Genomic DNA, 27,003 nt, shown 5'->3' with positions numbered 1-27,003 from the left:
ATCAGGAACCGATTTATGCGTGATCTAACTGTTGAGGACCTGAACCTACATCACGAGCAGATCTAGCGCAGAGTATGCGTCAATACTTGAAAGGTACTGAACATGAATGCTAGAATAATACTGAACAATAACATAACTGAATCAAAGCATTTATCTGAGCAATGACATGAGATAAGCATGATACAACTGAGAGTTTTAAACATGAAATGTTGAATGCAATGACCAAGTTTATAACATGCTAAGACTAATAACTGAATTATACGGATAATATGGTCAGTGCAATAGAATATGACTAAACTGCAAGGGAGCTACTAATAACTGACATAAAACCACATGAGCTAAGTGTGGAGTCCGATGTATACGCCCCATCGAGAGGACCCAATATACCTTGCCAGAGGTATAGAGGCATGCTGGCGTGATCACTAAAATAATGCCCACAGAGAGAACTTACAACCTACGAGGCGCATAGTTCTGGGACTAGAGGGTGACTGACCCTAGTCCACTCGGTATTAAGCTTCCCATATGATTAATTAATTAACACTTTATGACTGAAATGTTGTCATACTGGATAGCTCAAAACTGACATGCAAACTGAGAATGCAGCATTTATATACTGATAATAATGCATTCAAAAATAGAGGCATGTTCATATGTAACTGAATTAACTGACCTGGTATGTGTAATTCATGAACTGAAAGAACTACATAGCTAGGGTTCTGAGTTTATGCATGAATCTGGGTAAAACAATGATATAACATGCTAATATGATTTGGATCATTCTAATCGCTAAAACCCAATAATTCTAACATTCAAGAAACCCTAGGTCTAGATAATATTAAGGGAATCAAAATTCTGACTGAAAACTAGGGACCTAATGGGTGAAAGGAACCCACCAGTGAAATCCCACGTACCTGGTGATGAATTCCACAGAGAAATCTTTCGATTTTGGGGCTGAAACTGAAGAAACCTTGTTGCGTTCTTGAACTAGGGTTGCTCGACCTCTTTCTCCTCTAACGCTCTAATTTTTTAATGTTTTGATGAATGATTTGACTTGGGTAAGTTCTAGTTATGTTTCTAGGCTGACCAAAACCACGTAGTTTAGGGGTTAAACGACGTAGTTTAGGTATTGAACGAACAGGGGAAAAGACCAAAATAACCCTACTTAAAAATCTGACGGGGCTGACCATGGCCACTTTCATTGACCGTGAAAGGGACTAGGGACCGTGAAAGTCCTCGTGGTCCTTACTTGGGCTGAGGTCTGGAGGCTTAAGTCTGCGGGCCTACTGGATGGTCTTCACAGAGGCTACCATGTCCCATGTGGAGGACCACGGACCGTGAAGGTCCTCGTGGTCCTCACTTAGGCTTGGGGGTCTGAGGGCTAGGCTTAAGGGGTCTACTGGTTAGACTTCACGAGGGCCACCACAGCCAGTCTTCAAGACCACAGCCCGCGAAGGGTCCGTGGTATGACGTCTGGGCTTGGTTAAGTCTAAGTCATGACCACAAGCAGGTCAACGGACCGTGGACCCTATCATGGTCTGTGAACCCTGCCGTGGTTCACTGGTTTAGGTAAGTTTCTGAAAAAAAATTCTAGGTCTGGTTTTCGAATGAAGACTAATCTAGCTAAAATGGAGGGAAAGAGCAGCAAACCCTACCACTAAGTAATGTAAACTGATTTCTGACTGAACTAAGTTCCAAGAACATACAAATACACTAAAAATGCAAGTACAAACTGAAGGAACATGATGCTAAGACTGAAACTGCACATGAATGACTGAAAAACTGAAGAGGAACTATTACCTCAAGCTGGAATGGAATCTGAAGGAAAGAAGTGAGGATACTTGGTCTTCATGGATGCTTCTGTTTCCCAAGTAGCTCCCTCTACGGACTGACTCCTCCATAAAACCTTGACTGAAGCGACTTCTTTGTTTCTCAACCTTCGAACCTGACGATCAAGAATTTCAACTGGTACCTCTTCATAAGTGAGACTATCCTTCACAACCACGCTTTCTAAAGGTACAATAGACGCTAGATCACCCACACACTTCTTCAACAACAAAATGTAAAAAGCCGGATGCACTGCTGCTAGTTCTGTTGGCAACTCTAACTCATAAGCCACTTTACCAATCCTTTCCAAGATCTTGTAAGGGCGTACTTATCTAGGACTAAGCTTTCCTTTCTTGTCAAATCTCATCACCCCTTTTATGGGTGACACTTTCAAGAAAACCCAATCATCAACTTGGAACTCTAATTCCCTTCTCCTTACATCTACATAGGACTTCTGGCGACTCTAGGCTGTCTTAAGTCTATCTCTAACGAGATGCACTTTCTCCATAGCATCATAAAATGAATGTATCCCTATCAAGGTTGCTTCAACTACTTCAAACCAACAAACTGGAGATCTACATCTACGCCCATACAATGCCTCATAAGGGGCCATCTGAATTCTGGAATGATAGCTATTATTGTAGGCAAACTCTATAAGAGGAAGGTGATCATCCCAACTTACCTTGAAATCGATCACACAAGCTCTCAACATGTCCTCTAAGGTCTAAATGGTACGCTCTGCCTAACCATTCGTCTGTGGATGAAATGTTGTGTTAAGGTTAACCTGAGTACCAAGACCTTTCTGAAATGACTTCCAGAAATGAAAGGTAAACTGAGGACCTCTATCTGAGATGATAGACAAAGGAACCCCATATAACCTGACTATCTCATTAATGTAAAGCTTGGCGTAGTCCTCCGCCGAATCTGTAGTCTTGACCACCAAAAAATGTGAAGACTTAATAACTCTATCAACTATCACCCAAATGGAGTCATGTTGTCTGCGAGTACGAGGTAAACCTGTAATGAAGTCCATGTTGATCACTTCCCACTCCAAGTAGGAATGTTGATCTCTTGAGTCATACCTCCTGGTTTCTGATATTCTACTTTCACTTGCTGGCAATTAGGGTACTTAGCCACAAAATCCGCTATATCTCTTTTCATACCATTCCACCAAAAGACTTCCCGCAGATCACGGTACATCTTAGTGGCGCCTGGATGAATAGAATGTCTAGAGTTATGGGATTCTGCAAGAATCTTCTGTCTTAACTCACCCACTTTAGGAACACACAATCGACCCTAATAGCGAAGCACACCATCTCCCCCTTGGGAGAAAACCTCAACCCTCTGCTGGTGGATTGCACCCTTTAGTTCAAGCAATATCAGATCACTATCTTGATTTTCCTTAACCTCCACTACCAAAGAAGATTCTGACCCATTCTGAACTGTTACACCATCATTTGATATGCTAATAAGACGAACTCCTAGGAGAGCAAGTCTGTGAACATCGTTTGCTAGTTCCTTTCTTTCTTCCTCAACATGCGCTACACTACCCATAATAGTCTGCTAAGAACATCTCTACCATATTTGCCTTATCGGGATGGTAATGCACACTCATATCGTAGTCCTTGAGGAACTCAAGCCATCTCTTATGGAGAAGATTCAACTCTTTCTGGGTAAACACATACTGAAGGCTCTTATGGTCTGTGAACACATCTACGTGAACACCATACAAGTAATGTCTCCAAATCTTAAGTGCAAACACCACTGTTGCAAGCTCAAGGTCATGAGTTGGATAGTTCTTCTCATGCACCTTAAGTTGTCTAGAAGCATAAGCTATAACCTTACCTCGCTAGATCAACACAACCTAGGCCAACTCTGGACGCATCACAATAGATCACATAACCGTCCAAACCCTCTGGTAAAGTCAAAACAGGAGCTATAGTCAACCTAGTTTTCATTTCTGCGAAGCTCTTCTCACAATTATCTGACCACTGAAACTTGACCTTTTTCAGAATCAACTTGGTCAACGGAGAGGCTATGGATGAAAATCCTCCCATGAACCTTCTGTAATAACCCACTAGACCCAAGAACTTCTGATATATGTAGGAGAGGTTGGTCTGGGCCATTGTTTCACTGCTTCTATTTTCTAAGAATCCACTCGGATCCCTTTGCTAGACACAATGTGACCAAGGAAATTAACGAATTGCAACCAAAACTCACATTTACTGAACTTAACGAATAACTGGCGGTCTTTGAGAGTTTGCAGAACAACCTTCAAATGATTTGCATATTCCTCCTCATTCCTAGAGTAAATGAGGATATCATAAATATAGACGATAACGAACAAGTTCAAGTACTGCTTGAACGCTCTGTTCATCAAGTCCATGAAAGTTACAGGAGCATTAGTTAGTCCAAATGACATACTACAAATTCATAATGACCATATTGAGTTCTAAAGGCTGTCTTTAGAATGTCACTATCTCTGACCTTAAGCTGATGATAACCCGATCTAAGGTCTATCTTTGAGAAATGACTAGCACCCTGAAGTTGGTCAAACAGGTCATCAATCCTGGGGATGGTATACTTATTCTTGATTGTAACCTTGTTCACCTGCCTATAGTCCATGCATATTCTGAGAGAAGCATATTTCTTCTTTACAAACAACACTGGTGCACCCTATGGCGAAATACTAGGTCTGATGAAGCCCTTATATAGAAGGTCTTTCAACTGCTCTTTCAATTCCTTAAGCTCAGCTGGAGCCATTCTAAAAGGAGGAATAGAGATAGGCTGGGTATCTGGAAGGAGATCAATTCCAAAGTCGATTTCCCTTTCGAGAGGAACTCTGGGAAGATCTTTTGGAAACACTTCTGGGAACTCATTAACTACAGGAACTGACTCAAGAGTTGGGGTCTCGGAACTTGAATCCTTAACCCAAACTAGATGATAGAGATAACCTTTAGAGATCATTTGGCCTTAAGGTAAGAAATGAATCGACCTATAGGCGCTAAGCTACTACCCTTCCATTTTAACATTGGTTCCTCTGGAACTAAAAACGAACAATCCTAGCTCTACAATCGACTAAGGCATAACAGGAATGTAACCAATCCATTCCTAGAATGATATCGAAGTCTACCATTTCTAACTCTACAAGATTTTCTGAAATGACTTTCTGGGAGACTGTGACAAGGCAATTTTTGTATACCCGTCTAGCTATAACTGTGTCACCGACTGGAGTATAGACTGAGAAGGGTTCTGAAAGAGTTTCGGGACTAACATCGAATTTGACTATTATATAAGGAGTTACAAAGGAAAGAGTAGCCCCTAGATCTAATAATGCATAAACATCTAAGTCAAAGACACGTAACGTACCAGTGACTACATTAGGAGAGTCTTCCTGATCCTGGAGGGCATACAACCTATTTTGACGCTGACCAAAACCTGTACCAGATGAGTTACCCTGCTAAGTCGGGCGATCTGCTGGTGCTACTGAAGTTGTGGACTAAGCTCTACCATTGTTACCTCATTGACCCTACTTAGAAGGACAATCCTTCAACCGGTGACTAGACTGACCACTACCAAAACATCCTTCCTTACCTGCAAGACACTCGCCCAGATGGTACTTACCAAACTTAGGACAAGTTGGGTAGGTCCTGGTGCCCGAAACACTACCTTGAGATTTAGAGCCTGATGGCCTACCCTTCTGATCATTACAGAACTTGGAGGATGGAACACTAGTTGATGAAGGTGCTGGAGTTGAAGATTGCTGCTGAAACTGTGAGCGATTACCACCACCCGATTTTTGTTGAGAATAGTCAAAGTTGCCGGTCCTAGCCTTTTTATTCTCCTTGGCATGTTCCCTAAGCTTATCACCATCAACCTGCTGAGTGTGAGTCATAAGCCTAGAGATGCTCATATCCTCAAGTAACATGGCATTTCTACACTCTGTTTTCACAAGATCGGACACCCCATACATGAACTTGTTCATTTGAGCCCTGGAGTCAACAACCAATGTGAGGAGCATATCTGTAGAGTTGGGTGAACTTGAGTCCATACTCTTGGATTGTCATCGAACCCTGCCTCAGATTAATAAACTCCTGAGCTTTTGCCTCCCTCAACTCTCTTGGGAAGAACCTATCCAAAAAAGTCTCACTAAAGCATTCTCAAGTGATAGACACGGCATCTGTACCCCTATTCTCTTTCCACTAAGTGTACCAGATATGAGCTATATTCTTAAGCTGGTAAGATGCCAACTCAACCCGATCATTCCCAGTTACATGCATTACTCCAAAAATCTTCTTGACCTCATCAATGAAGTTTTGGGGATCCTCACCAGTCTGCGATCCTAAAAACTCAAACGGATTCATCCTAACGAAATCATGAACTCTAGCTGCCGCTGACCCAACATTAACATTCACCGAAACTGGAGCCTGCTGATTGTTCTGGTTAGTCACACTTTAAGCCAACAATTTAATAGTGTTCTACAATTCAGCATTCGAAACATCCTGATATGGGACTGGAGGAGCTGCGTTAGCATTCCTAGCATTCACATTCCTAGGGATAGCTCTATGAGGAGGCATGATCTAAAAGCGCAAAACATCGAGTTAGAACGGGGAATTTAGATCACACCTTACGCACAATAAAAGTAACAAAGAAATTGAAGTTTTCTTAAAACACTTTGCTGCCTCCTTCTCATTAGATGGGGTGCACTTCACACACATGAAAAGGACTCTACTCAGTGCGGCTTTTCAGACATCCTAAGACACTTAAACCTAGTGCTCTGATACCAAGTTTGTCACACCCCGAGACTACCCCCTGGACGCAACACGGGACCTAGGATCACGAATGACCCCAAACTAACCCTGCTGGCATAATCATAAGCATTCTACAGACAATTGAAACAATAAATACTGCGCAGAAGCTAAATCATGTAAAATTGAAATGATGGGGAATACCCATATACAAAATCTGAATAAAGATAACTGAGAGTTTGATTACAAGATAAAAGTCAAACTCTAAGAATAAAGCTGAAACTAACTATGACTAAAATAAAGCCTCTACTGACTAGAAATATTTGGGACATGCCCCAACTAGATCTAGCAACACTAAAACTAAAGCTAAAAATGATAAAGATAGTCATGTCACTAGTCCTCGAAGAATGAGGACTCAACACTAATGCTGCTGAACTGAAGATCGAGAACCAATCTATGCGTGATCTGACTGCTAAGGACCTGAACCTACATCACGAGAAGATGTAGCATAGAGTATTTGTCAGTACTTGAAAGGTACTAAGCATGAAGGATAGAGTAATACTGAACAATAACATAACTGAATCAAAACATATATCTGAGCAATGACATGAGATAATGATGATACAACTGAGAGTACTAAACATGAAATGCTGAATGCAATGACCATGTTTATAACATGCTGAGACTGATATCTAAACTATACTGATAACATGGTCAGTGCAATAGAATCTGACTAAACTGTAAAGGGAGCTACTAATAACTGACATAAAACCACATGAGCTAAATGTGGAGTCTGATGTATACGTCTCATCGAGAGGGCCCAATATACCCTGCCAGAGGTATAGAGGCATGTTGGCGTGGTCACTAAAATGATGCCCACAGAGAGGACCTACAGCCTACGGGGCACGTAGTTCTGGGACTCAAGGGTGACTGACCCTAGTCCACTCCGTATTAAGCTTCCCATATGATTAAGTAATTAACACTTTATGACTGAAATGATGTGATATTGGATAGCTCAAAACTGACATGCAAACTGAGAATGCAACTTTTATATACTAATAATAATGCATTCGGAAACAGAGGCATGTTCATATGTAACTGAATTAACTGACCTAGCATGTGTAATTCATAAACTAAAAGAACTATATAACTAGGGTTCTGAGTTTATGCATGAATCTGGGAAAAACAATGTTATAACATGATAATATGATTTGGATCATTCTAACCGCTAAAACCCAATAATTCTAACATTAAAGAAACCCTAGGTCTAGATAATATTAAGGAATCAAGATTCTGACTGAAAACTAGGGACCTAATGGGTGAAAGGAACCCACCAGTGAAATCACATTTACCTGGTGATGAATTCCATGGAGAAATCTTTCTATTTTGGGGCTGAAACTGAAGAAACCTTGTTGCGTTCTTGAACTAGGGTTGCTCGACCTTTTTATCCTCTAACACTCTAATTTTTCTAAGTTTTGATGAATGATTTGACTTGGGTAAGTTCTAGTTCTGTTTCTAGGCTAAAATTGACCAAAACCATGTAGTTTAGGTGTCGAACGAATAGAGGAAAAGACTGAAATAACCCTACTTAAAAATCTGACGGGACTGACCATGGCCATTTTTACGGACCGCGTGGGACCGGTCGTGGCCGTTAGCCAGGAGCTGGGGGTTCTAGGGTCTGGTCCACGAGCCCCTACCACGGCCCATGTGGAGGACCATGAACCATGAAGGTCTCTGTGGTCCTCACTTGGGTTGAGGTCTGGAGGCTCAAGTCTGGGGGCTACTGGATGGTCTTCACGGACGGTACCACGGCCCATGTGGAGGACCATAGACCATGAAGGTCCTAGTGGTCCTCACATAGGCTTGGGGGGTTTACTGGTTAGACTTCACGAGGGCCACCACGGCCCATGAAGGGTCCTGTGGTCTGACGTCTGGGCCTGGTCAAGTCTAAGTCATGACCACAGGCAGGTCAACGGACCATGGACCCTATCATAGTCTGTGAACCCTACCGTGGTTCACTGGTTCAGGTAGTTTCTGCAAAAAAATTCTCGGTCTGGTTTTCGAGGTGTTTCAGGAAAGACCAAAGTACCCTTCTAAAATATGGTTTTGACTTTCCTTATCTAGACAACCCAACTTCAAATGGGTATATCTCCCTTATAAGAACTCAAAATCAAGCAAATTCAGCGGCGTTGGAAAGATAATTCAAAGATATTTCCTACGGTATCTTGTAGCAGGCCTAACTCATCTTGATATATGAGTTATGGTCGTTTTAAGTTGACACAAAACTCATACTAAGCTTAATTTTGTCAATCTTTCCAAGTTTGATTATTTCCAAAAAATAGTTTCTTTCTAATTCTAGATCTTTCGAATAGCGGGGTGTTTACAATATCTCTCCCTTGGTAACATTCATCCTCGAATGAGATTATTCTTAGTAGACTAATGGTTTAACATTTAAGATCCATCTCAAACATCCAAATAGAATCATACTGTCTGCGAGACCTTGGTAAACCTGTGATAAAATCCATATTGATCATCTCTCACTTCCATTTCAGAAGTTCTATATTCTTTTCCATACCACCGGGCCTTTGGTGCTCTACTTTAACTTGTTGGCAATTCAGGCACTTAGCAACAAACTCTGCAATGCCCTTCTTCATCCTACTCCACCAATAAACTTCTCTCAAATCACGATACATCTTTGTAGAACCCGGATGGATAGAATATTTGGAGCTATGAGCTTCCTCCATGATCCTCTCTTGAAGTACATCTACCCTTGGTACACAAAATCTACCTTGATACCTCAATACACCATCTCCCCTTTGTTCAAAAACCATTACTTTTTGCTTATGAACATTTACCTTCAATTCAAGCAAAATAGGATCTTGGTCTTGTTTCTCTTTCACTTTTGACACTTATGATGATTCAACCCCATTCATCACCACTACTCCTCATTCTGTGGAATCCATTAGTCGAACTCCTAATCGTGCAAGTCCATGCACATCTTTTGCTAACTCTTTCTTATCTTTCTCAAAATGGGCAGTACTACCCATAGACAATCTACTCAAGGCATCAGCAACATTATTAGCCTTTCCTGGGTGATAAAGAATACTCATGTCATAATCCTTGAGTAACTCTAACTAACTTCGTTGTCTCAGATTAAGCTCTTTCTAACTAAACACATATTAGAGACTCTTGTGATCGGTGAACACATCCACATGAACACCATACAGATAATGACACTATATTTTCAAAGCAAATACTACGACAACCAACACTAGATCAAGGGATGGGTACTCTCGTGAACTTTTAACTGTTTGGAGACATAAGTTGTAACTTTGTCATTTTGCATTAACACACAACCCAAACCAACTCTGGACACATCACAATATACAACAAAGCCTTGCGTACCTCCTGGTAAGGTCAATACTGGAACAGTAGTCAACCTATTTTTCAATTCCTGAAAGCTTTTCTCCCAAGCTTTAGACCATTGAAACTTCACCATTTTTTTAGTCAACTTGGTCAAAGGGGATGAAATAGATGAGAACCCCTCTATGAACCTTCTATCATATCCAGCCAACCCCAAGAAACTCCTAATATCAATTGGAGACATGGGTTTAGGCCAATTCTGCACTGCCTCTATTTTCTGAGTATCAACTCTAATTCCATCGCCGGAAACAATATGAACTAAGAATGCCATATATTCAAGCAAAAATTCACATTCCCTTACTTTCAACTGATGGTAGCCTGATCTGAGGTCTATCTTAGAAAAAGAAGAAACACCTTGAAGTTGATCGAAGAGATCATCAATTCTCGAAAGAGGATACTTCTTCTTGATGGTAACCTTGTTCAACTGACGCTAATCTATACACATTCTATGGGAACTATCTTTCTTTCTCACAAATAAGACCGGAGTGCCCCAATATGAGACATTTGGTCGAATAAAACATTTCTCAAGGAGATCTTTCAATTGCTCATTTAATTCTTTCAACTCTACTGGTGCCATTCTATATGGAGGAATAGATATAGGATGAGTATCAGGAAGAATATTTATACCGAAGTCTATTTCTCTCTCTGGAAGAACTTCGGGAAGATCATCTGGAAAAAAATTTGGAAACTCTTTTACTACTGGAACTGATTGAATAGGAGGTATCTCAACACTAGAGCCATTAACTCGGACTAAGTGATAGACACACCCCTTGGAAACTAACTTCCTCGACCTAAGGTACGAAATAAAACGACCCTTAGGAACTGCTAAATTGGTCTTCCACTCAATAACTAGTTCACTGGGAAACTGAAACTTGACTACTCAAGTTCTACAATATATTTATACATAACATGTATGAAGCCAGTCCATACCTAGAATGACATCAAAATATACCATATCTAACTCAATTAAATCAGCCATGGTACTCTTGTGATTGACGGAAAAGGTACAATCACGATAGACTCTCTCAGCTATAATAGACTCACCAACAGGTGTAGAAACACTGAAGGGCTCAAGAAGTTGCTCAAGAAGAACATCAAAATTCATTACAACAAAAGGAGTTACAAAATATAAACTCGCTCCTAGATCTAGCAAAGCATAAACATTATAGTTAAAGACTTGGATCATACCAGTGACAACATCTGGCGAATCATCTTGCTTTTGGCGACTAGTGATGGTCTAAAGATGGTTTGATCCTCTGTCTACCCCTAAAATAGATCCTCTAGATTCAGCTCTGTCCGGTGGGGAAATTGAAGAAGACTGAGCTTTATTGCCCCCATTACCATTACCCTACCTTTTCTTAGGACACTCTCTCATAAAATGACCGTCTTGACCATACTCGAAGCAATCAGTGGAGCTATGACGACACACCCCTGAGTGGCTCCTACCACACTTAGCACATGCAAGAGTCTCATTACCTCCTTGTGCAACACTTCCTTGAGAATGTACAGGTCTAGCTATGAAATTTTGGGAATTCTGACTATTGTACTCACCTTAGAAAATGATGGAGCAGGTCCCTTCTGCTTAGGTTGGAAAGAAGATCAGTGCACATTACTCTTTTGCTGCACGGATTTATCCCCTAATGTCTTAGCCCTCTTATTCTTAAACTCTTCTCTATCCCTCATCTTGTCCTCCTAAACCTGTTGCACATGGGTCATTAGCCTAGCTATGTCCATATCCCCTATCAGCATAGCTGCCTTGCCTTCCTTGCTTGAAAGACGAGACAACCCAGCAACGAATAAACTCATCCTACTCCTCATGTCAGCAACCATCTCCGGAGTATAGCGAGAATGTTGTGTGAACTTCAGACTGTACTCATGAACACTCATAGATTCCTGCTTAAGTGTCACGACTCTAGCCTACACCCTGGAAGCGACACGGCGTACTAGACTCCGAAAAGTCTCATATAAGCCTCATAGCATTCATAACATTCGATATAAGGAAAATGGTACGGAATTAAAACTTTCTTTAAAACCATACAATTAAAATACTCATTTAAAACATTCAAAAATAGCGAAAGTGTATCTTCTCACATGGCCATCTAAAGCAACATCTTGAAAACTAAAGTAGGGACACAACCCTTTACAATCGAAAGTCTAACAATAGTCTTTTACACGAAAGAAAAGAAAAATCTAAACACTTGTCCTCGATCTATGAGGACATACCACTTTGACTTGGAAGAATCTCAAATCCAAGCTTCAACTAGAGAGAATCAAATCGAGTACCAATCCCTACACTTCATAAAGGTAAAGAAAATATGGGTTAGCACAAGTAAGTACTAAGTATGATAGCCATGCAAAAACATGCTTAAAATGGTCATTTTATTTGAAAGTCATGATATATGCTATTTTGAGAAAACTTCATGAACACAAGCATAAGAGGCATAATACAAGACATAATCAACATATAAGACATTTCATTACCTTAAACTTTCACCTCAAGTAACCCTTAAGTTATACTTTGTGCAATGTATGAATAGCGTCCCATACCACTACTCACACTAAGTACCACCTCAAGATCACCAAAAGTGAACTTACCATTCAACCTTTCCATATTTACACAATACTCATACATAAGAGACATAAACATTACATAAGTCATATCATCACATTAGGACCATCATCTAGGACAACGCTACGTCATACTTGTGCAATGTATAAGTAGCATCCCATACTACTACTCACACTAAGTACTCCTTTGAAGTCACCATAGACAAGGCGCATTCATACTCAATAAGTCTTGGTAAGGAAGTAACTCATAATACAATCTAAGTATAGCATACATCATTACATTAAATACATAAGTCAACATTCCCCATTAGCTTCATTAAGAACACCTTTATTCATTAGACATTAAACCAACATTCTTCATTAGCATCATCATAAGAGAATATTCATTTCATTTAACATTATAACATAAATGAACACACCATAACCCCTCTCAAAGTCTACTTGTGCAATGCATGGATGGCATCTCATACTACCACCGACACTAAGTAGTGCATTCTTGAGAAGCCATAGTTCATTAACATTCTTTGTAGTGGTAAGCCTTAACTGACATAGACCATGTGAGCAATTCATGGAATCTCGGTGTCACTCTCACCGGATAAGGGATTCCTACTTGCCTAAGGTAGGACCGTTGTTATTAGCTTAGGTGGATCCACTAGCTATAAACCTATGTGGGCACATAGTTATGGGATAAGAAGATTGCTACTAGATACCCCGCCTCAACTCACGTATGGGCATCCATCTCAAGAGATTGTTACTAGATACCCTGCCTCAACTTACGTATGAGTATCCATCTCAATCAATATCCACTCGGTGCTTAGCATTATTCCCCACGGAGTAGTTGAAATTCATTACTTTCATTCATTATTATGGGATAAGAGATTGCTACTAGATAACCCACCTCAACTCACGTATGAGTATCCATCTCAAACCCAACATTCATTCATTGGATGGCTCATAAATTCAAAGATGAGAATAGCCTTTCAACTAAGAATCTCATATTGTGAGAAAGTCCTTTCACAACATGTCATTATCATTCATTAGAGTACAATTGAGAATAGCCTTTCAATCAACCCATCATTATTAATATAATCATAGAAACTTCATTCATTAGTCATTCATGAGTGTGTGTATGTGAGAATAAACTTTCACATATAGCCTCATCATTCATAGGTGTTAATTGAGAAATAGCATTCAAACATAACACAATTACAATCTAAATATGATCATAACACTTTCATTGAGATCACACACATATACTTTACATCATAATCATACATAATCCTTCATGAACTTGCCTTTCAAGACTATGAACCAACATCAATCCATAAATATAAGATACTACAATAGATAAGGAAATTGAGATGATTCAATCATTAATTCAATATAAACATAAACAATTCAACATACTTTCATTATCAACCAATTCCCAATTCCCAATTTCAATTCACCACTTAAGAATTTGGGGAAAAACATGGGTTCTAGGAAGAAATCATATTAATTCATCTTTAAAACCACAACTCATTCATAATTCAATGCAATAAAGCCTTTGAAAATCATTTGGAATCGAACCCATGTCAAGATTGAAAACTAGGGTTTTTGGGAAAACATTGGAGACTTGAAATCACTTTTGAAATTGGCTCCTTGAAAGAAACTAATTTAAGGATGAATACTACCATACCTTTTATGGAAGAATCCCATGAAAATCCCTTGAAAAACTTGAAGTCTTGACCTTGGAAGCTTGTTCATCTTCACCTCCAATGGAGGTTTCTAGAGAGAGAACTTTTGAAGGGGAGGGGAGGTTTCTAATTTGGGTTTTGAAATAATGAATTGAAAATAGATTTTAATACTTTTAAAACCCTTAAAACACTTTAAATAACCAATTAAAACCGTCCACCAACTTAGCTCAACTCAAAAGCAATTTACCAAAAGACCCCCACAACGGCCGAACCATAACAATTTTTACAGTGGCCAACCATGGACCCCCACCCATGGACCGTCCTGTCCTGGCGTGGTTTGGATCAGAAACATGCTAAATGGTGCCTTGACCTACGGAGGCCATCCATGGGGTGTGGACCCCATCCGTTGGTCACCCTTATTTTGACAAACTTCAAGTTTCTTTAGGGTCTTGGGGGTTAGGCTAAGGGTCCTCCTCAAGGACTCCTAGGGTGGTCCTTGGGGAGTCATGCCTTGACATTTAACCCCTAAACCCCTCAACCATAGCTCGGGACAACTTTTTACACCCTCAAACATCATATCAACTCAACCACACACTAGTTAGGTTCTAGTTTCACCTATTCATTTTACGAGTCATTACATTAAGGGTAAGGAACTCTTGTACCTTTGCCTCTCTTAGTTCTCGGTGAAAGAAATGCCCCAAGAAGGCCTCCTCAAAACAAGCCCAACTCACAAGTGGTGCACCTTCAACCATGGTCTTTTTCCATTGATCGAACCATATTCTAGCAACACCCATTAATTGATATGCAGCTAGTTCTACTCTCTTAGCATCGACAACAAGCATTAGCTCAAAAACTTTGTAAGGCTCTTCAACAAAGTTCTTCGGATCCTCTGTGACACTTGAACTAGTGATGCTTGGAGGATTCATCCTTAGGAACTCACGGATCCTTGAAGTATCAGCCTCTTCCTGTCGATTCTCTCTCTGTCCAACTTGATTGGTCACAGCATGGCTTAGCATCCGGATAGCTTCACAATATTCAGCATTGGTGACCTCTCCTTGGGGTTGCACTTCTGGTGCATTAGGTACCCCTTGTTCCTGTGGTTCAACATTCCTTCTAGCAGGACGACCTCTGATAGCTCTTCGTAAAGGCATGATCTGAAAAAAACGCGCCCAAGCACTGATGAGTCCACAATTTGGACACATTTAGGGCTTCATTTTAATAGAATTAGTGTCCTCAAATGCATATTTTGTCTCAATAACTGATGTAAATCCTTAAGTTTCAAGTATTTCTAGTTTGAGGCAAAACATGGACACTACTTGGCAAAAAGGAACAAAACGACTGAAAAGACAAAGAAAAGAAGGAATGAGGATCGCCTAATGCATTAGGCGAATCGCCGAACGGCCTTAACCTCACCCAAAGTTCCAGTGCGTTGAGCCCTGAAGGAAAAGATCATGTTGGCGATGAAAGGGAGCAGTCGGCGCGTCGCCGAACAGTTCTACGAAGCAGTACTATATTGTCCAATGATCCAGAATGCGAAGATGCTGAAGGCAAAAGCTGAAAGGCGATGAAGCAGACCAAAGGGCGGATCGCCGAGTGCATCGGCGATCCCGACTAACTGCGCCGAGTAATCCTTTACAACACATTTTTTTACAACTATAAATACTAGTTTGAATTTTTATCTTAGTATGCAATTTCAGCTACAACATTTTATTTTCTAAGTTTTCAAGTAGAGAACATTTTTGCTTAGCTTTTGAAAATTTGAAGACTTTCAATTCCAAGAAATTGGAAGTGAGTGTTGAAGATTCTTCATCCTAGACTCATTTAAAGTGAATATAAATCATACCCAGTTGATGTTACTTCGATTTGGTATCATTTTCTTCCTTTTTTCTATGTCTATCTAAAACCCCAATTATTGGGGTGTGATTTTGTGAACATGGGTTAAATTTCATGTTGGGTATTGCTTATTGTTTGTCTATTTGTTGTTTAAATGTGATTTCGTTTAGTAGTTGTGTTTGAACTTAATGGGATTGTAGTTGCAAATACGATTTTTTCTTAGTTTTTTTGGCTTGCTCGAGAGAGAGATTTTAAAACTAAGACTATTAAATCAATAGCCGGTGGTTATTGGGTCATCGTGGGTTCAGCTCAAGAGAGTGAATCCTAGGCCTTTTTCCACACATTCAGCTCAAGAGAGTGAATGGGCTGTGCTTAAAAGCGGAAACTCGGTGTTAGAGAGAAACCGAATTGATTTGGGTAAGTTGCTCGAGAGAATTTACCCCTACTAAAGTCTAGCCTAGTTACAAATGTTCAGCAATTGCCTATCAATAACATTTACCTGATTGTGTAGTTTATCTCATATTTCTATCACATCTCAAGAATCCCGTCTCCCTATATTCGCATCTTTGTATTTTTGCTATTTTAGTTGTTAATCGACTACAAACCCCCCTTGATAATTGACATTCGTGTCAACCCCTTGATTTATCATGTTTTTACTTGATAATGTTTTTAGATATGGTTAACTCTAGCATATTCGCGCTTAACTCTTAATTCTCAGAAACCGCTCCCTTGGGACTCGACCCCAACCCATTCGATTGGTTTATATTATTGTACGATCGTAGACACTTAAATTAGAAGTTGTGTCTTGATTATGCAAACATCAAAATGGCGCCGCTGCCGAGGAGTGGTGTTACTTGAGAATTTTTAGTTACGTTGAATTTTGTTCTTGTTAATTATAGTTACATTTACTTAATTTTTAGTTTTGTTTTGCTCGTTTGTGTATTGAAATAGGAAAGATGAGTATGAATGGTAACTATGGATACCAAATGGACCAAGTGCTATCTTCTCTCTACCTAGAGGCAAAAGAGGGGTGGCCTCATGAAAATGAGGCAAACCTCACTAATGGAACTTGAGTGAGGAGTTGTGTCATGCCACGAAGTTAAATAAGGCGCTTCTTGGGAGGCAACCCAACGTTTTACCACTTTATTTTTGCTTTAAGAAATAATGGTGTGTTGTTTGTGTAGGTCGAAGTATGGAAAGTGAGTACAAAGTGCAAATTGGCTAGCCAAAGGTCCAGTCGGTGCATCGCCAAATAAGTCGGTGACCCCGACTTAGACCATCGTTAGACTAAAGACAACTTCAAAGTGGATTCTGTAAAACTCGGCATGCCCACAAAATTATTGGCGAATCGCCGACCTGCGATCTAGTCCTCCGTTTAGACCCCCAGTTTAACTGGAGGTCCAGTAAAACTCGGGGAGGTACGTATCCCCTCGGTGACTCGCTGAATGGATCGGCGACCACGACTAATGTCGCCAAATGGGCGAGAACTGGACAGTTTCTTACAAGGCCAAAGGTTTAAACTTTCAAACTCTACACTTTCCCTCACTTTAGACCTTCACAAACTCACACCCGTTTAGTATTTTCTATATTTCTTGCGTTTTTACTATATTTGAATTGTTGATTGGTGCTCGGAGTTGGATTACATTGTCGCCTAGCATTTCAAAAGTATTTTAATCGGCATCTAAGGTTAGTTTTCCAAACCCCAAGTTTATATTTATCAAATTTGTACTAATTTGCAATGATCTTATCTTAGTGATATGTGTTGGGCTTCTCTGATCTTAATTGTTTTTGCTTATGCCTGTGCAAATCTTGCCTGTAGTGTTTATATTGTCAAAATCCCGTATTTTTGTGCCTTAAAATTAGTTAAATCTTGTGGGGTTGTGCTTGCATGTTGTTGAGTCTAGTAGGGAGAAGTCTGAGTATCCCGAGATATGGTGACCAATATTGTCATGCCACCCCGGAAAAGATCACGGGATATCACAATAAATGAAGGGGGTCCAAATCCTCCCAAGAAGGGAAGACAAAAACCTCCACCTGGAAATAAAGACAAGGGCAATAGGCCAATTTCTCACAGAGAGACTACTCCTCGAGGCCCCTATATTCCTTCATGGGTCTAAGGATTCTATGCAGTTGTGCATGGCTTTTTGGCAGATACACCCTTGGCAGGTCCTAGTGGGTCTGGTACTGTTGTTTCTTCTGAGGCGACCCCGGGTACTGAAGCCCGAGACCAGACTAATGCACCGGACACAGATGGAGCAACTGAGTAGACAGGATCCCCTCTTTACCTCCCTCTCTATCTTACTTTATTTTAAATTTTGGATAGTTTTGTTTGCATTTGAGGACAAATGCTTTCATGTGTGGTGGGGTGAGGCCCACCTTTCTTGTGCTTTCTTTTGTGATTGATGTTTTGTTTATATATTTGGGCTTTGTGCTAAATTTGTGTATAACTGTTTTTTGTGGATGTTTGAGCTTGTGGCTCCTTTTGTTTTAAATTGTAAAAGATTTTGACCCTTCCAAAAAATTTTGCCCACTCTTATAAGTACTTGAATGCCGTTCTTTAGCAAATTTGAGTCTCGGTTTTGTTTAATATCGATGACTCAAATAGTGCTCATAATCGAACAAACATGAATGTGCGGCTACGAAGAGGCCAATTGAAGTTGCATAGACAATATGTGAACTCTTTGCATCTCGTTGTGACTAGCCAATTATTGAATCGAGTCTCTTGTGATGAACAATGCACACTAGCGAAAGTGTGGAGTCTTGTTTGACTTTGGTGTCAATGCCTTGTGTGATGAGCTTACTATGAACCATGCATGATAACACCTAGAATTTGCCATGTTGGTCCGGTCGACTAAGTAAGGCTATATCTTGAAATGATTTGAAGCAATTTTGAAGAGTGTGAACCAATTTGACATATACCTCTTTTGTGGCCTACCTTGTGAGCGAATGTGAATCTCTTTTGAACACCCCTTGAGCCTTACCTTTCTTTGGAAGAAACTTGATGAAAACATGACCTTTCTTAAATCCACTACCCATAATCCTCTTGATTTGTGGTTGATTGAATAGCCAACTTAGGCCAAAAGCCTAAATTGAGAGTGTGGTGAAAAGAGAAGGCAAGTCAAGAAGTGCAAGAAAAGTCTCCTTTAACCCATGGTTTTGAGAAAAATGGAACCCCTCCATATAAAAAAAAGAAGGGAAAGAAAAGAAAGAAAAAGAAAAAGAATGAAAAAGTCATGGAATAAAGTACAAAAGAAATGGGGTTTTCGAACAATCCATGGAAAGTGAATAATGGGATGAGTTATGAGCACTAGAGAAAATGATGAAAGAAGAGGAGAGGGAATGTTGTGAGCACCACATTTCATGAGGATGGAAGTCACTAAGCCTAAATGACCATACTTTTGTACTCAGCCCCATTACATGCCTTGAAAAGACCTTTTTTATCTTGAGTGAGCTGAAGCAATTGTCAATTGGAAAATACGAGCAAACCTATGGGTGAAGTCATGCAATATGTTCATCTTTGTGAGTGTGAGCGTTGCATTTGATTCCAAAACTTTAAATTGTTGAACCATTGTGTGTGAATATGGAATCATTCTTTGTGTGAGGGAATTTGAACACTTTAGTTGAGCTTGAACTTGCATTTGAAGCAAGTATGGTGAGCTTGAGATTCTTTGATAATGGTGTGTCACAACTTGAAACTTTGAGTACACATTTGATCTTCGCATGAGTAAATTAAGTCTTGTGTGTGCATTCATGATCAAGTCTTGTGTAGCACTATTTGAGACATCCTTTTTGAACTGCCGAACTTGAGTTTTACTTGAGGACAAGCAAAAGTTTAAGTTGGGGTGTTGATGAGTCCACAATTTGGACTCATTTAGGGAATCATTTTAATAGAATTAGTGTCCTCAAATGCATATTTTGTCTCAATAACTGATGTAAATCCTTATGTTTTCGGTATTTCGAGTTTGAGGCAAAACATGGACACTACTTGGCAAAAAAGAACAAAACGGTTGAAAAGACGAAGAAAAGAAGGCATGAGGATCGCCTAATGCATTAGGCGAATCGCCGAATGGCCTTAACCTCGCCCAAAGTTCCAGTGTGTTGAGCCCTGAAGGAAAAGATCAAGTTGGCCATGAAAGGGAGCAATCGGCGTGTCGCCGAACAGTTCCACGAAGCAGTACTATATCGCCCAATGATCCAAAATGCAAAGATGTTGAAGGCAAAAGCTAAAAGGCGATGAAGCAGACCAAAGGGCGGATCACCGAGTGCATCGGCGATCCCGACTAACTGCGCCGAGTAATCCTTCGCAACACAGTTTTTTACAACTATAAATACTAGTTTGAATTTTTATCTTAGTATGCAATTTTAGATATAACATTTTATTTTCTAAGTTTTCAAGAAGAGAACATTTTTGCTTAGCTTCTGAAAATTTGAAGACTTCCATTCCAAGAAATTGGAAGTGAGTGTTGAAGATTCTTCATCCTAGACTCATTTAAAGTGAATATAAATCATACCCAGTTGATGTTACTTCGATTTGGTATCATTTTCTTCCTTTTTTCTATGTCTAGCTAAAATCTCAATTCTTGGGGTGTGATTTTGTGAATATGGGTTAAATTTCCTGTTGGGTATTGCTTAATGTTAGTCTATTTTCTATTTAAATGTGATTTCATTTAGTAGTTGTGTTTGAACTTAATGGGATTGTAGTTGCAAATACGATTTTATCTTAGTGTTTTTGGCTTGCTCGAGAGAGAGGTTTTAAAACTAAGACTACTAAATCAATAGCCGGTGGTTATTGGGTCGTCGTGGGTTCAGCTCGAGAGAGTGAATCCTAGGTCTTTTCCCACACATTCATCTCAAGAGAGTGAATGGGCTAAGGCGGAGGCTTTGCTTAAAAGCGGCAACTCGGTGTTCGAGAGAAACCGAGTTGATTCGGGGTAAGTTGCTCGAGAGAGAATTTACCCACACTAAAGTCTAGCTTAGTTACAAATGTTCAGCAATTGACTATCAATAGCATTTACCCGATTGTGTAGTTTATCCCATATTCCTATCACATCCCAAGATTCCCCTCTCCTTATATTCGCATCTTTGTATTTTCACTGTTTTAGTTGTTAATCGACTACAAACCCCCTTGATAATTGACATTCGTGTCAACCCCTTGATTTATCATGTTTTTACTCGATAATGTTTTTAGCTATGGTTAACTCTAGCATATTTGCACTTAACTCTTAATTCTCAGAAACCGCTCCCTTGGGACTCGACCCCAACCTATTTGATTAGGTTATATTACTATTGTACGATAGTAGATACTTGAATTGGAAATTGTGTCTTGATTACACAAACATCAAACACGAATTAGAAAGGAACTCTTATAGAGATTAACTCTATCGCATGAAGTGAGTATGAAAGAAGTGAAGGAATTCCTAAATGTTGCAGCTTCCTAATTATAGATGTGGCGCGCTATACACCAATAACTAGGACTCTACAGACACGACTTCATAGACTTCCTAGGACTCTTGAACTCTGTGCTCTGATACTAAGTTTGTCACTCCCCGAGCATACACCTTGGGCGTGGCTGGCACTCGTGAACCATTGTTGTCCCCAAGCAAACCCTTGGCCTGGCTTAACTCTTAGCGGAAGACTTACTCATGACAAAATATTTTAAAAGTAAGTTGAACTGCTCAATAAATAACTTAGAATGTATAAAGAACATTCACTAGCCAAAATGCTACTCAAGTCTCAATCATCAAAACATGAATGGAAAGACTCAAGAACTAACATCAACTACTGTCTATGAAGCCTCTAACAACTGATATGGACGTCGGGACAAGACCCACGACATTCTAATGCACAAAAATGATTAAGTAATGAAAAAAGGATCCTCCGAAAGCAAGGAGGCTCACCAACAACTCTGAAGCTCAACTAGATCAACGATGCGCTAGATGCTGATCCTGGTTACCTGAATCTGCATCATAAAAAGATGCAGGCCAATTGGCATCAGTACATTGAATGTACGAGCATGTGAGGGGAAATCTAAAACAAGACATAAGCTTGAAAGGAACTGAAAGAACAAACCTGGTCTCAACTGAACTGAACTTAACTGAACTCATTTTAATATAAAGCAGTATAAACAAGTGCAATATAAAGAAAAGCGTTTTAAAACATGGATAACAACTCTGTGTATTTAGAAATACAGTAGTAACTCTATATGTATGCAAAGATACAACTTAAACTCTGGATGTATATAAAAATACAAGTAACTCTATGTATATAATAATACAAAATACTTATGTGGGAGTTTCTCTAACCGATAACCATCACTTAAGAGCTATTGTGATGATACAACGTTTTGCCTCACGCTGTTAGGGCCGTACTATACCTTGCCAAGGGCATAGAACCTAACTACTAAGTGGATCCACTAGTCTATGCTGAAAAGCACTAAGAAATCATCTAAAAAGTATGACCATTTTTCTACCCATGGTGGCTACATGGTTTATGGGGGCTGGGAGTTGTCTGAACTCTCCCCCATATCGGTGTTCAATACTACTCCCAAAATATGATACTAGCTCTTATGTTTAAAAACATAACTCTGTGGTTTGAGATAATTATTCAAAAACTAGACTGAAAGCTCTCTTGGAAATCAATGTTTCCTCTCTTACTTAATTGTGAAAGCACTTATTGTTTGCTGAAATATAGCTCAAAGGCTCTTTTGGAAATCTCAGTTTCCTTTCTTGTTTAAATGTGAAAACATTTTACTCTTTGGGAATACATAGTCCCGATATACTCTTTTAAAGAAAATGAACTTCAATCTTTACTCTTTACTCAACTCAAAACTCAGGTCTTAAAACAAAGTTAAATCATTTGTAAAAGACTTTTGGAAAACTCTATGAACTTCTCTTGACTTGGCTCTTAACTTTCCTTGAATTTGAATTTATGGATTCAAGGATTGTGATTTGTGATAGGATAGATCTCACGATGTTTAGGAGTGTTTTTAGATAGTTAAACATGAGAAACGATCAAGAAATAATTGTCTGGAAGCAAATTCGCGATGCGGATGCATTTAATTATTTGGTCGCGAAATAAATTTTGAGGCAGAACAGTCTGTGACCGCTCCGCAATGCGGGAGAGATTTCTGTGAAATAGGGGGCTAGTTCCGCGACGCGGACTGGGTCTCCAGATTCGCCCGACTTTTTCCTTCTTTGTTTTCTAACCCCAATTCGCCTAAATTCGATTCATTTTCTCAATTCCTCTTTAGATTCAGATACCGAGAACATATACACTAGAATATAACTCAAAACAATTCTAACAATCGACCAACTCTCAAGAACTCCTCAATCTCATCCCAATTTCAAGAACGAAAGCAATTCAAAAGAAGAAGTAACCCTACAAAAGAAACCTAAGGTCCTATTTATAAAATTTGAGAAACTAATTCCTTTCTCTCATATGATTCAGAATTAAGGATATTTCGTGGGGATGACCCTGGCGTGGAGCGCTACCAGTGCGCCAGGATGGTGCTTTTGAAGTTGAAGCCCTAGTGCGGCGCGCCAACAGTGTGCTAGGATGAGTGCTTCTGAAGTTTGTTGGTTGGGGCTGCGCTCCAAGGATGTGCCTCAACCCGCATTATCACTGTTTCATCCGTTGTGTGCTCCTTGGAGTTGCGTTCACACTTCTCTTCTTTGTACTAGCTCTCATGGGCTCAATTTCCCTTCAAAAACTCCTGTATAATCTAATCACATGTCTTAGTGTGCAATCATTGTAAGTTAATTCAAACATAAAAACATAGCATAAAGATATTTCTCAAAACACAAGATATATGTGGGGAACTATTATAAATAGACATATAAATAAGCCTAAGATCACTACCCATACTTAAACCTTTGTTCGTCTCGAATAATCTCTAAACTATTAATTCACCATTAACCCCTAAGGAGTTTTCCACCCGCACTAGAATCAGCAAAACACTTTTAATCATTCTTTTGTAGTTCACCCTTTATGAAATTAATATAATATCATTTCAAAAAGTCAGTATACAAATCGACACAACATAACCTCAATGAATGACTTGTCCCCAGCAACTGCACCAAACACTTGTTTCTCCTAAATGCACACACAAGTGTATGCAGTTGAAAAAGTAATAAATGACACTTTCAGAATCGGATTGTCGAAACCAAAGTACTTATGATCAATTTATATTCAAATCAACTAATTCCACAAATTAGAGAAAGTGTTTTCAAGAATCTTGTATTTTCTATACTATTTTTGCAAATAATTCAACTTTGAAAGTAAGAAATAACGACACTACAATTTTGGTGTTTTAAACGATAAAGGGGCAATTCTATTGTTGCAACATACTTAAGGTTTCCTGTATCCCATCTCTCTCATGAATTAATTATGGTTATCATTATTGTTTTACAAGGTTGGCATTATGATCATGATCTCTCGACCTCCAACCGCCTAATCCAGTTGACTGTCTAACTACATTGTTGAGCGGGGATAGACAGACTCAATTGGCGAGAATTTATATTTCATCATGCTTCTTAACCAAGCATGGTGTTCGTTCGGGTGTCAATTCTAAATACAAATATAAACAAGTGGTATGGAAGAAAGATTGTGCTCTTTGTATTTTTTGGTCTATCTAACTATTCATCTCTCGAGCTTGAGAATAGACAATATATTTATCTCAATAGTGGTCAGTCATGAAATATATTAAAATAAGAATACAAAAGTAATTTATGTGCTACCCAGATTAATCCATAGAAATCAATGTTCAACAATCACCCATGGTTACAAAACCAAAATAAAGGCTTATAGACACTCATAATCATCAAAAACATAAACAAGATTGTTTTCATGTAATTCAAGACTGAAGAAAAATTAGAAAATTGAAACCTTAGATGAATTATTTATCACTTGCTCTTGCACACGAAAAAAAAACCCTACAAGAGAAGCCTAAGGTCCTAAGTATAAAATTTGGAAAACTAATTTTTTTCTCTAATAGGACTGGGAATCCTTAAAATTAAGGATTTTTCATTGGGATGACCTTGGCGTGGCACACACCAGTACACAGGGTGGTGTTTTTGAAGTTTAGCCCCGGGCTATCAAGGTGAGTGCTTTAGAAGTTTGCTGGTAAGGGCGGTGCGCTAAGGATGCGCCTCACCGCAAATTTTCACTATTTCATCCGTTGCGTGCTCCTTGGAGTTACGTCGACGCTTCTCTTCATTGTACTAGTTCCCATGGGCTCAATTATCCTTCAAAAACTCTTGCATAAGCTAATTACATGTCTTAGTGTGCAATCATTGCAAGTTCATTCAAACATAGCAAACAACATAAAGATTATTATCAAAACACAAGATATATGTGGGCGACTATTAGTAATTAGGCATATAAATATGCCTAAGATCACCACCCCCACACTTAAACCTTTATTCATCCTCAAACAATCTCTAAACTATTAATTCACTATTAACCCCTAAGGACTTGCCCACCCATAATGGAATTAGCTAAACACTTTTAATCATGTTTTGTAGGCCACCCTTTATGCAATTAATATCATATTATTTCACCAACTTAGTATACCAATTGACACAACAAAACCTCAACTTAGTTCACACATGCAATGAAGGTCCTCTCATGAAACCATAAACTCACACATGTTCCTCTCATGGAACCCAAAGTCAAACTACTAGTGTATCAACATGGTACCCGAGGCATCCGTAGTTAGTGTACCAACATGAAATCCGGACCAACCATTTATGAATGTTCTCATATCAAGCGTGGTATCCGAGCCAACCGTTGATGGAGACTTGATCTTTCTCTAGCCCGAGGAAGAACATTAGCTTTCTTGGAGGAAACCTTTGATCTTGGAATCTTGGTGCTTGATCTTGAGAAAAGAAACTCTTTTATGGAGTTCTTAGAGTGGAAGAACATGGGGAAACCTTGGATGAAAGGCTTCTCATTGTATCTTGAATTTTTTTATATGGAAGTTTTAGGGTTCTTGATGGAGAAGAGGAACCCTAGGTGAGTTTTGAGAGAATATTTGGAGACTTGAATGTCTAGATTGATAATTATGAGAGGAAAACTAGTTAGTTGAATGATATACTTCTTTAAGACACTCAAAAACAACTTAAAATAAGGTTGAAAAGCGTGGAAAAGTACCAAAATAACCCCGGAACACGTGCAAAAAGTTTCTAAAAATAATCGTAACAAGCCTTCACAGAAGGCTCCACGGTCTGTAGAACACTCCATCGTCTGTAATGCCGAATGTGAAAAGCCTGACATGGCTTCACTAAAACGGGCAAAACTTTTTACTCCAAACCTCAATTAATGCAAACTTGTTGCCATATGAATGAAGGCTCATAAAACTTTAATATGATAGGTTATGGGCTACCTAACACTTCATATTCTAATAGATATGATCGTTTGATGTTGATCCAAGTAATATCTTATATTGAAACTCAATCGGTAATGAAGCTTTCAACTCAACTTTGTGCTAGAGGATTTCTATGACCTTAATTCATCTCCAAATCTATTCTACACTAAAGAATTGACCTTAAACCTATGTACAATAAGAATCACCCAATACGACCTTAGACACATATGAAGAATGGTTCGGCTCTTGGATTAGAAATATTCAGGGTGTTACATAGAGACACAGCTGTATAAAACAGATTTTAGAACATAAAATTAATAAATAGTATAGAAGATAACAAGCTAGTCTATGTTAAGCAAAGAGAAGCGAAGCAGGAATTGTGTTAGCAAAGAATTCTAGATCTTGGTCAAAAAAGAGATTAAGAAGTGCTTGAGAGCAAAGAATTCAGATGGAGTGTTAGCTAAACGGGTCGGATCATAAATGGTCTGAAATGGATAGAAGGAATTTGGAAAAGAAAATGTACCAATTTAGTAAACAAAGCAAAACAACTATTCCTATACTAAAAGAA

The 27,003-nt window shown here is 39.2% G+C and overlaps 1 protein-coding gene across 1 annotated transcript in view; it reads left to right on the top strand.

The window, feature by feature from the left end:
- LOC125837352 (uncharacterized) overlaps positions 1-27,003 on the top strand; it is a 293,499-nt gene that overhangs the window by 124,036 nt on the left and 142,460 nt on the right. The window lies entirely within an intron of this gene.

This window comes from Solanum verrucosum, unplaced genomic scaffold (assembly GCF_900185275.1).
Source record: "Solanum verrucosum unplaced genomic scaffold, falcon-dt-bn FXZP01000147.1, whole genome shotgun sequence".
Lineage (NCBI taxonomy): Eukaryota > Viridiplantae > Streptophyta > Magnoliopsida > Solanales > Solanaceae > Solanum > Solanum verrucosum.
This window is presented reverse-complemented; position numbering and strand designations above follow the sequence as displayed.